This window comes from Clytia hemisphaerica, unplaced genomic scaffold (assembly GCF_902728285.1).
Source record: "Clytia hemisphaerica strain Z4C2 unplaced genomic scaffold, Clytia hemisphaerica genome assembly, whole genome shotgun sequence".
NCBI lineage: Eukaryota > Metazoa > Cnidaria > Hydrozoa > Leptothecata > Clytiidae > Clytia > Clytia hemisphaerica.
Genome location: NW_027104441.1, coordinates 2,261,781 through 2,270,979, shown reverse-complemented (window position 1 = coordinate 2,270,979; position 9,199 = coordinate 2,261,781). Strand labels below are relative to the sequence as shown.

The 9,199-nt window shown below is 32.5% G+C and overlaps 2 long non-coding RNA genes across 2 annotated transcripts; one reads left to right on the top strand and one right to left on the bottom strand.

Annotated features, from left to right (window-relative positions):
• The first annotated feature begins 2,745 nt into the window (after window positions 1-2,745).
• Window positions 2,746-4,108, top strand: LOC136820906 (uncharacterized). The gene is made up of 3 exons (XR_010848654.1): window positions 2,746-2,855; window positions 3,039-3,140; window positions 3,727-4,108. It is a non-coding gene; the product is annotated as an uncharacterized lncRNA (long non-coding RNA).
• Window positions 4,109-6,008: 1,900 nt separating this feature from the next.
• LOC136820965 (uncharacterized) lies at window positions 6,009-8,775 on the bottom strand. Its single transcript, XR_010848667.1, has 3 exons — window positions 8,668-8,775; window positions 8,259-8,458; window positions 6,009-6,047 (listed from the first exon to the last, which is right to left on the bottom strand). It is a non-coding gene; the product is annotated as an uncharacterized lncRNA (long non-coding RNA).
• Window positions 8,776-9,199: the final 424 nt, after the last annotated feature.

The following is a 9,199-nucleotide window of genomic DNA, read 5'->3' as shown; positions in this document are numbered from 1 at the left end:
GTGGTTACCATTTTGAAATTTTTGGCCAGAGTAGCAGTTCCTTTAGCATTCAAGTGCAGCTTGCTCCGGTTAAGATGAAATTTTTCAATATTTGATTTGTCGATGTACCCAATGTTTCGTTCTTCACACTTTGCTTTCAGCTGATCATTAAAGAAGTAATTAAAAAACTTTAAAAGAAGTTATATTTTTAGTGCACCCGTTGTGCTTTAAAAGAGAACACTTAAATCAGGTTAGGGAAGACGACGAAACGAAACGAAAGTTTTTCAAAGCATATCCCCTACGACATTTTGAAATATTCACTTTGCCTAACCAAGATTTCTATCTATTTATAGGAACTGGAATAGCCGAAGGTGTTGGAATTTCATACAGCATTTGCGAACAACTCATTTCGACAAAGGTAGATATACTGTTTTATTTATCCTGGTCTTTAACCCATTAAATGCCATCACTCCCTAACTTCAAATTTTCGAATATTTTTTTTATTTCAAATGTGCGTCCACGCCCCAACTAAGAAAAATTTGCCACTTTCGACTTACTGTAGTTTTTTCTTCGGGTGGCATGTGTCGGTGCACTCCTAGGTCCAGACCTACCGGTACCAGGATCGACAAAATAATAATCTCATTTCCGCCATTTTCATTCACTCTTAGGCTCTCTATTTGCAAATAACCATTATCTTGAAAACCTATTTACTTTAATTTTTACTCGTAGTAACACTTTTTAAGTAATTTCTTTTACATTCTTCGCGACTCATTTCTTGGAATTGTGTGATCTTTCAAACGTCTATCATAATGTGGAAAAGTAAAGACATTTCCTTCTTATGTTTTGTTACTTTTTCTTGCAGTTTACGAAGGTTAACTTGCCCCTTTGAGAAGTTTTAGAAAAGTACAAAAGTTTGAGAAAATTCCCATTCAGGATCAAAGTTTTCTCAAATTTTGCAAATAAATCGTAGAAAAAGTCCCGCGTAGGGTCCGTTTTTTAAAACTGAATGGTTCTTCCCTGCCGGTGTTTTTTATATTGATCAATGTTTGTGCTACGACTTTGACAATTATAATTACTGAAATTTAACCATTTTTCTTTCAATTTTTTTTTAGTTACCATATGGTAGTCCAGGTAAGGCTCAATTCCAGCTCATTTTTTCATTGATTTAAAAAAAATGTTCTTTATTAACTCTCTTCAAATAAATACTCTTTCTGCGTTAGCTACAGCGAACTCTCTATAAATCGAACCTCTCCATAACTCGAACACAATTTCTTCTCCTTTCAGCTCACGAAACTTTGTCTCTCTGCTACTCTAACGCTCCGTAAATCTTCGTATTATGTTTGTGATCGAGTTTAAAGAAAGAGTATTGTACTCTTCATAATTATACCTTGTGATTTTTACAAGTTCAAATGTTATGTATTTTCAGCATTCATAAAACGAACATAACAGCAAGAAAATTTAGCTTACACACATACCATTACCAAAGGAAAAACCGATGAAATGCATTATGGTATTTAGCCTACGTATATGTTCTTTTTACTATTTAACTTATCATTAAACCACTCGTGTTAATTATATTTACCATTACAGTGTATCCGTTAAGAACGGAAGAGAAATTGATATAATTATAAACATTCTCATTACTCATTTTCCATTTTTTTAAATTCACAATTCCTAATTTATTAATTAATGAAAATGATATATGGATAATTTATGGGAATTTTTATACATCAATTTCTATTCCGTTTTTTATGGACACATTGTATATTCCTTTCACGCCAATAGGAATTCAGCTGGCCGAATTCTCGAACTTACCTGAGGAAATTATCGACGCTGCACGTGTGCTTGCTACTGAGAAGGAGACTGCTCCTCTACAGGTATTTTTGATTAATTTATCCTCTTTTACGGTCCAATAAAGACCTCAAACATTGATCTTACTTGATTATCTCGATATCTCGAACTTTTCTGTCGGTCCATTGGGAGTTCGAGGGACTTCATGGGGTAGCCTGGAGACTTTAAATATCGTCAAATTTTTCACCTATACTACAGTTTGGCCTCCCAGTACACGCTTTTTTATAAGAATAGTGTACTTCGGCTGAGGGTCAAGTTAGGGTTAACCCTTCACGCGTTTACATCTTTTTTTTGCTGGGCGAAGTTAAGGGTTAAGAAATTGCCCAAATTGAGGGTGAAATATTCTAATGCATTCTTACGTTTTACGCTTAACCTTTATGAAATAACAAAAATGACCGTGTTGAGAGTTTTTAGTCCTAATTGAGAGCCAAAAGTCTACATTTTTTACCTTTAAAGTTTCAACTTTCGTCAACCAAATGAAAAAATGACTGTATTATTATCAAAATATGTGAAACTGCCCTAGACGTATTCTTAGGGTATTCTTACGATTTGGTCAGTTTTCTACCTGATATTCTTATAGAAGCTATTCTTATAAAAAAGGCATATAGTTAAAAAATACTCTAAACTCTATCAGTACCGCCCAGCTAAATTTCGTTCATTTTTGAATGGCGCTTTCGTCTACCGGTATTTTTTTATGTATTAAATCAAGAAAGTGCTGAAATGATAGCCCTTGAAAATTCTTTCAAACTTTCTTTTATAATCTTTATTATTTTTGGGAACCGCAGNTTTAGGATTTTTTTGTATCTTTGTTTCTTTAATTTGCATTTGCGATTTTTGTTATGTCATTCACCCAGATCAGGGGTATATTTTCTACTTTTTTTTACTTTTTTGTGAACGTTGTTTCCTTGCTTTTCATTTGTTGTCAAAATGTTTGACTCTTTTGTCTTTCTACACTACAGGTCGTGATGCTGTATCATAACATAAACTCCACGAAACCATTTCTCGTCAATTAAATCAAGGGTAAGGTAAGGGAATTATCTGCTTGCCTATATGTAGGTATATTTCAAGTTTTTTTTTGAGCAATGAAATGTTTTTGGCAAAGCTTTCTTCTCAATTTTTGACTATTCTGAGATATGATTAAAATGAGTATCCTTGTTTGTGAATGAATGATGGAGCAATATAAATCAGATTTGTTTATTTTTATACAGGTTAAATGACTTTATCAAGCACTGAAACTGTACAACTCTCTGCACCATAAGAAAAAATCCAGATAGCCTACACTATATGATCTTACAGACAAAACGAGAAAGGTATTTATCACAGAATTCAATTAAATGTTTTCAACTATTCCTAGTCCATTTGCTTTACAAGGCAACCTTTTCTCTCCAAACCAGAGATCAAATGTATATAAAGTGATTTTACTAAGCTGTTGTTTTATAGCCAATGTTTTGTTAATTTCCCGGAGGGGGAGGGGGCACTTGGTCAAAATTGGGTATGGGGACGTTCTGTTGGGCAGGGTCCCTTTTTTATACTCTGAAGATATCTAACAGGGTGCAAAATTTTCTAATTTTCAAGATGAGTTTCTGATAGGGTCGATTATTTTGATTATTTTGGACAATTTTCAGGGTGGAAATTTTAAAAATTTTAAAAATTTTGGGGCTACTCTTATTAATTTTTGCCACTCCAGGGTGAAAATGGGAGATCTTTTAATTTTTTGTTCTGACAGGGTTCCAATTTTGCCAAAAGTTCACATCTGACAGGATCAACTTTTCAAACTCCAGTGGTACTTCCTCGTCGGCCGTCAAGGTCAGAGCCCTTGGGTTAATTTCGTGATAAGATTCATATTTACTTTTGATAGTTTGACCATATTATTATCGATTTTCAATTTTTCTTCAGGGAACACCATGAACTGACACGATTTTTGAAGAAAGCTGATTGACTTATGATCCTGAAATCGAGTTATTTGGCAAGTGACGGTTACTGATTTCTTTGATGTTTTGAGTGTTTGTTTCAAGAGCTAAAAGTTGCTTGAAATAGGATACTGATCTTGGAATTTTAATAAAGAAAGTTTGACAAAATTTTAACTTATTTGACTAATACTCTTAAGTTTTTGCCCTCATACATTGTATACATAGCATTTGTATTTTTTCTGTATTTTTTTTTACCTTGTAATTTAGATTATTTAAATATTAAATTTAGTTTATCTTATTTAATATGAATTTTTAGTTCTTCTAAAGATGAAATAGATCAGTAACATGAAATGTAAACTAAAAAGTAACCTTTGTGTCTTCCTTCCTTTTTAGTTCTATTTTGATACATCGAAACTTAACATTTGCAATTCGGAAATCTTTTAAACTTGATGTTTCATCCTTGTGTAAAGATAATAATTATGAACATATTCCTTTGGGAAATGTTTTAAACTTGACATTACATTCCATGGAAAGTTAGTAAATGTAATATTTCCCTTGTTGAAAACTTCTAAACTTGAAATTTCATCATATGTAAATCATTAGTAAATATGATAATTCCATGTGTCAGGAAATGTCTGAATAGGAATTCTCCATCTTTACATTTCGTAGGAAATGTGGTCTTTCAAAACGTATGAAATATATAGAAAATGTTAAATTTCCTATATATTTCTACATTAGAAATCTATGATTTCGCCAAGTGATTTATAGAAGCACAAGGTCAGTGATGAAAAGTGGTATCCATCTAACGCACATCGGTATTTCTAAGTTCATTTACGTTATTTGGATGTCATAGACGTTAGATGGACGTTGTTTTGGCGTTAAGTACTGATTGGGTATTATTCTCCTATGCTATCAAATGACCAAAGTACCAATAAATTACGATTCCAGGCCATCTAGACACAGAAACTTTTTTACAACTCCAATTTCAATGTCATGTTAGAACTTATATCGCGTATTTTCACGAAAATTTAAGAAATCAGAGCATCTTCCAACTAGGGGTTGCCTATATATTTTTTTAACGTAGCTTTTCCATTTTATGGTCTATACAAAGTGACTAAAATAGACCAAATTTGCAACAGCGATATCGCAGTAACGGATTGGAATATTTCTGAAAGAATTTTAATTATATTTAGTATGAATTCAAAACGGTATTTTTATTGTTTAGAAAAAACGTTCACAAAGAATTAAAGCTTTTTACATTTATTTTAAACAATAAAAACTAAGACATTTCTAAATCTACTAATGATATAATTTCCAAAATATAAAAAGATGATCTTCATTCGATTTCTGGACCAGTGTACTAGTAGCCGCAGTTGGTTCTACAAATAAATGTCCTGTAAAAGACAAGCAATAAAATTTCAAAACTTTGAACATCAGTTATATTTCTAGAGCTAGAAGGAGTTAAAAGCTGGTTTCGTAGTTCAAAGAATAGATAAGAGTCTTATGGTCAAGCAGCCTTAATAAAGATGTACTCTAGGCTCCCGAATAAGTGTTCCACCTACTTATTAATTTTCGAAATAATTTCAGACCCTTTATCAATTTTGACAAAAATAATTTTAGATGTCAACCAAAAGTCTCTCCATTTCCATCATTCTGGGGCTTATTTTGTTCTTTTTTGATGTCTTTGAAGAAAATTCCCGAATATTTAGCTCACTATCCAAAGAAAAATCTCCTTACACAGTAAAAAAGCATGATCATCTGAACCAAACAAATAATCTTTTCGACCCCCCCCTCGTTTACTATATTTTGAAAATTTCGGACCACCCTTTTTATTTAAACTACTATTCTTGACCTTAGAAAAATCCAAATTGAATTATCATAATAAATTAATCGTCCTTGATAAAAATTGAGCACCGATTTGTCTTAAAGGGAAGCTATGAGCATCCTTTAGTATAAAAAGCGAATGCATTTTTTTATTAAGGAAGATCGATTAAAATGATAAGTATTATGAATCAACTTCAAATTCCTTCTATAATTCCTTAGATATGCCACATATGATAGATATCACATACCATACCACTCATATTTCTTGAAAAAGAAACATACTGAGAAAAACGTAATGACTCAATATATTGCATAATGTGTGTATCATTGGTCACGGGGAGGTTAGAGTAGTTATGCTTTCTTTACGTGAACTGATGAAAACGGCATTTGCATTTCGAAATTCTTCTTTTTTAAGGTATAATAATTTGAAAAAGAATTGACTTACTTCCGGTAACTTTATTGGTTTCCAAGCATTGGTAGTAACTGAAAAAAAACGAATGAAAATGAAAAAGTAAAATGGCAGCAAAATTAGCAAATTCTGACAAAAATGCAAATTATTATCAATAAGACACAGAAAGAGTGAATTGGTAAATAATAAAGAAATGAAAAGCATTGGATGTAAAATTCTCGGGAGCTTGGACAATCTACCATAATTTTGAAATAGTAGACAGTCAGCAACCAGTAAAAATAATTATTACCAAATTATAGATTACCAAAATTCATTTCATTTTGATTAGTTTTTTAGATTTTAAGGCAGGACCGTAAAAACAACTAATGAAATTAGCCTTGCCCTATGGAAAACTTCAAGTTCATATTCTTATAGGGAGCTAAAATCCCTTAAAACTCAAAGACTTTAAATGCTCATAACTTTTGAGCTGCTTACCCAATTACACTCAATCTTTGACAGATGTTAGGTGTCAACAACCCTAATTAAAAACATGTTTTTTAAAAAAAATTGAAAAATAACGACGTCATCATCTATGACGTCATCAATTTTGGAAATTTTGCTCATGCTCAGCTTTGATTTTAAAAATAAAATCTTTTTTCAAAATAAAACTCGGAATTTATTTGGAAGAGTAGCTCATTAACTTCTTCTGAAAACATAACCTAAATATCTCAACCCATTCGATTCTGAGATTATGTATTGTAGACCATACGTTTCACCAAATTTTCCGGCAGGTAGAAATTATGGGATGACGTCATCCATTTTTGGATGGCGTCACAAATTTTTTCGAAATTGATGTACACACTTTTTATAAGAATGGTGTTTTTCCATTTCATCATTAATATTCTTAACTTTTTCGAAAAAATCATCTTAAAATTTTCTTAAGGTATTCTTCGTTAACTTACAAGCCATACCTTCAATAATATATTACCAAAGAGGATTTATTGCAATTTCCAGAAATGATACTATTTTAAGGTTCCAAAATCCTAAAATCCTTGAAACTTTAGTGGCAATTAAGAGATTTAGGCTCACAAAAAACATCAAAATATAAATTTATGGTTAGCAAAGCAAATTTCATGATGGCAATATTTTTAGGACATTCTTAATTGTTTGGCCAATTTCATTAGTATATTCTTATAAAAAAGCGTGTATCACAATTTATGACAGTTTTTGTCTGAGAAATTCCGATGAGAAAAATGGGAAAAAACCACTATTTTGATGAAAACTTTTACAAAAATTTTCTGCAAATCTAGTTTTAGTTCGGCTAAAAATACACCATAAAATGCAAAAAGTTTTTCGAAAGATTTCATCTTCACCGAGAATAACATCCTCAAAGTTGAAAAACTCTTACTCGCAAAAGTCTTCATTTTCTTTTTCGTCGATTCTTTTCATTGCATTTTTTAAATCTTCAGATTTAAGAAGAGTCGGCTTAACAGAAAATGTATAACATGCCATATTTTTGTTGGCTACGTCTAGCAGAAATTTATATTGTACATTATATATATATTGTACATGGCAAATATGAAAAATTTAAAGCCCGAGGGGCTAACGCAGAATCTTTAACCTTTCCCAGGTAAGGAAAAGTGAAGCCACTATTTTTACGTCCAGAAAGCGCCGCAATCATGATGATAGATAGTATCTAGCGGTTTTTTTTTATCGAGTACTACATGTTTTGAAATCTAGCAATAGACTTTTTCCCAATCTGACAATTGTGTGAAAAATCGATGGGAAATATGTGGCTTCATTTCCCATCCAAGAGATTCTCCTCTAGCCCCTTCGGGGCTTTGAACTCAATGGACAGAGCCCTTAAGATCCTCAATGGTATCAACTGAGCAGAAATCGGGAAGGGAATTCGATCTGGTTTTCACACTGACGATTTAGACTTAATATTAGCGACCGTTAGTGCAGTAAGATTAGCGACCGTAGTGTAGTGGTAGAGCATCCGGCTATAGTTCGCAAGATTGTGGGTTCAACCCCCAGCCGGGTCATACCAAAGATTCCCAAAATGGTACTTTGTGCCTCTCTGCTTGATGCTCAGCAATTAAGAGAATGGCCAAGGGTAAGTGGAACAATCCAGGGAGAAAGAGTGGCGCTCTCCCCTACCTTCGGATGGATAGCTATCGAAAGATGAGCCTTCGGGTCACCTCATATTGCGATCGCAGACTTACTTACTAGACTTAATATGCTTAACTTCCTTAATTTTTATTACACGCACAGTATCTTATAAAAATAATGATACATATACATACCAGATACTTTTCAACAGTTGATTGTCAGTTTGGTCAGCCCGTTTTGCAATAGCTCCATCTTGATAGACTTCTTCCATGAACTCCATCGGTTGACGGTTGAATCGTTCTTTCATTGGGTTTCCATTGACAACAAAACATAAAGCCAAGATGGCAGCAAATATCATAGTGGACTTCATAGTGATACTGAGAGTGTAAAAATGCTAAAAAAATACATATATTGTTGAAGGTGATGAATTTAAAAAATGGTTCCTTTTCACTCTTTTGCTCACACTGTATTACAATAGAGTCTTCAAAATTATCTCACAATTAGATACTTTTATTAGTATTCTCATCTCGATCGCCGGGTGATTGAGACAGGGGTGTTTTTGGGCAAATAGACTGCACGAGATATGAATGAAAAACTGCTTACCGATTTGATTCTGATTCCAAATGAAGCGTCTTCTAAGTCTTGTAAGAATATCAAGAATGATCAAGATAAGATGATTAAAATAATCTGAGTTTCAGAATTTATAGGCATATAATTTGCAAGGGGGCATAACAATAAACTTCATTAGCATAACAAAATAGTGAAGTAATTATGGCCAATCGCGTTCGATAGAATATGTTTCAGCGTCAAAGAACAATAAAATTGAACACCTTAAGATTAGGCGATGTTTATATGATAACAATAAAAGCATTATAAAATGTGTTGTCAAGATCTTGTTGACAACGCTCTTGATCATTGTTCAAGAATGCTAAAATTCTAAAATTATACTAGTCATAGCTTCCACTAAATGCCCCCACTGAAAGGTCATGTCATGCACTCATAAAGCTTTTAATGCTTTAAAGATTGAAACATAAAAAATAATCGGGAATAATTAATTGATTTGATTATTGATTGATTTAATTATTGATTGATTGATTGATTCTCTATTGCTACTTTGCCTAATAAAAAATAGTCA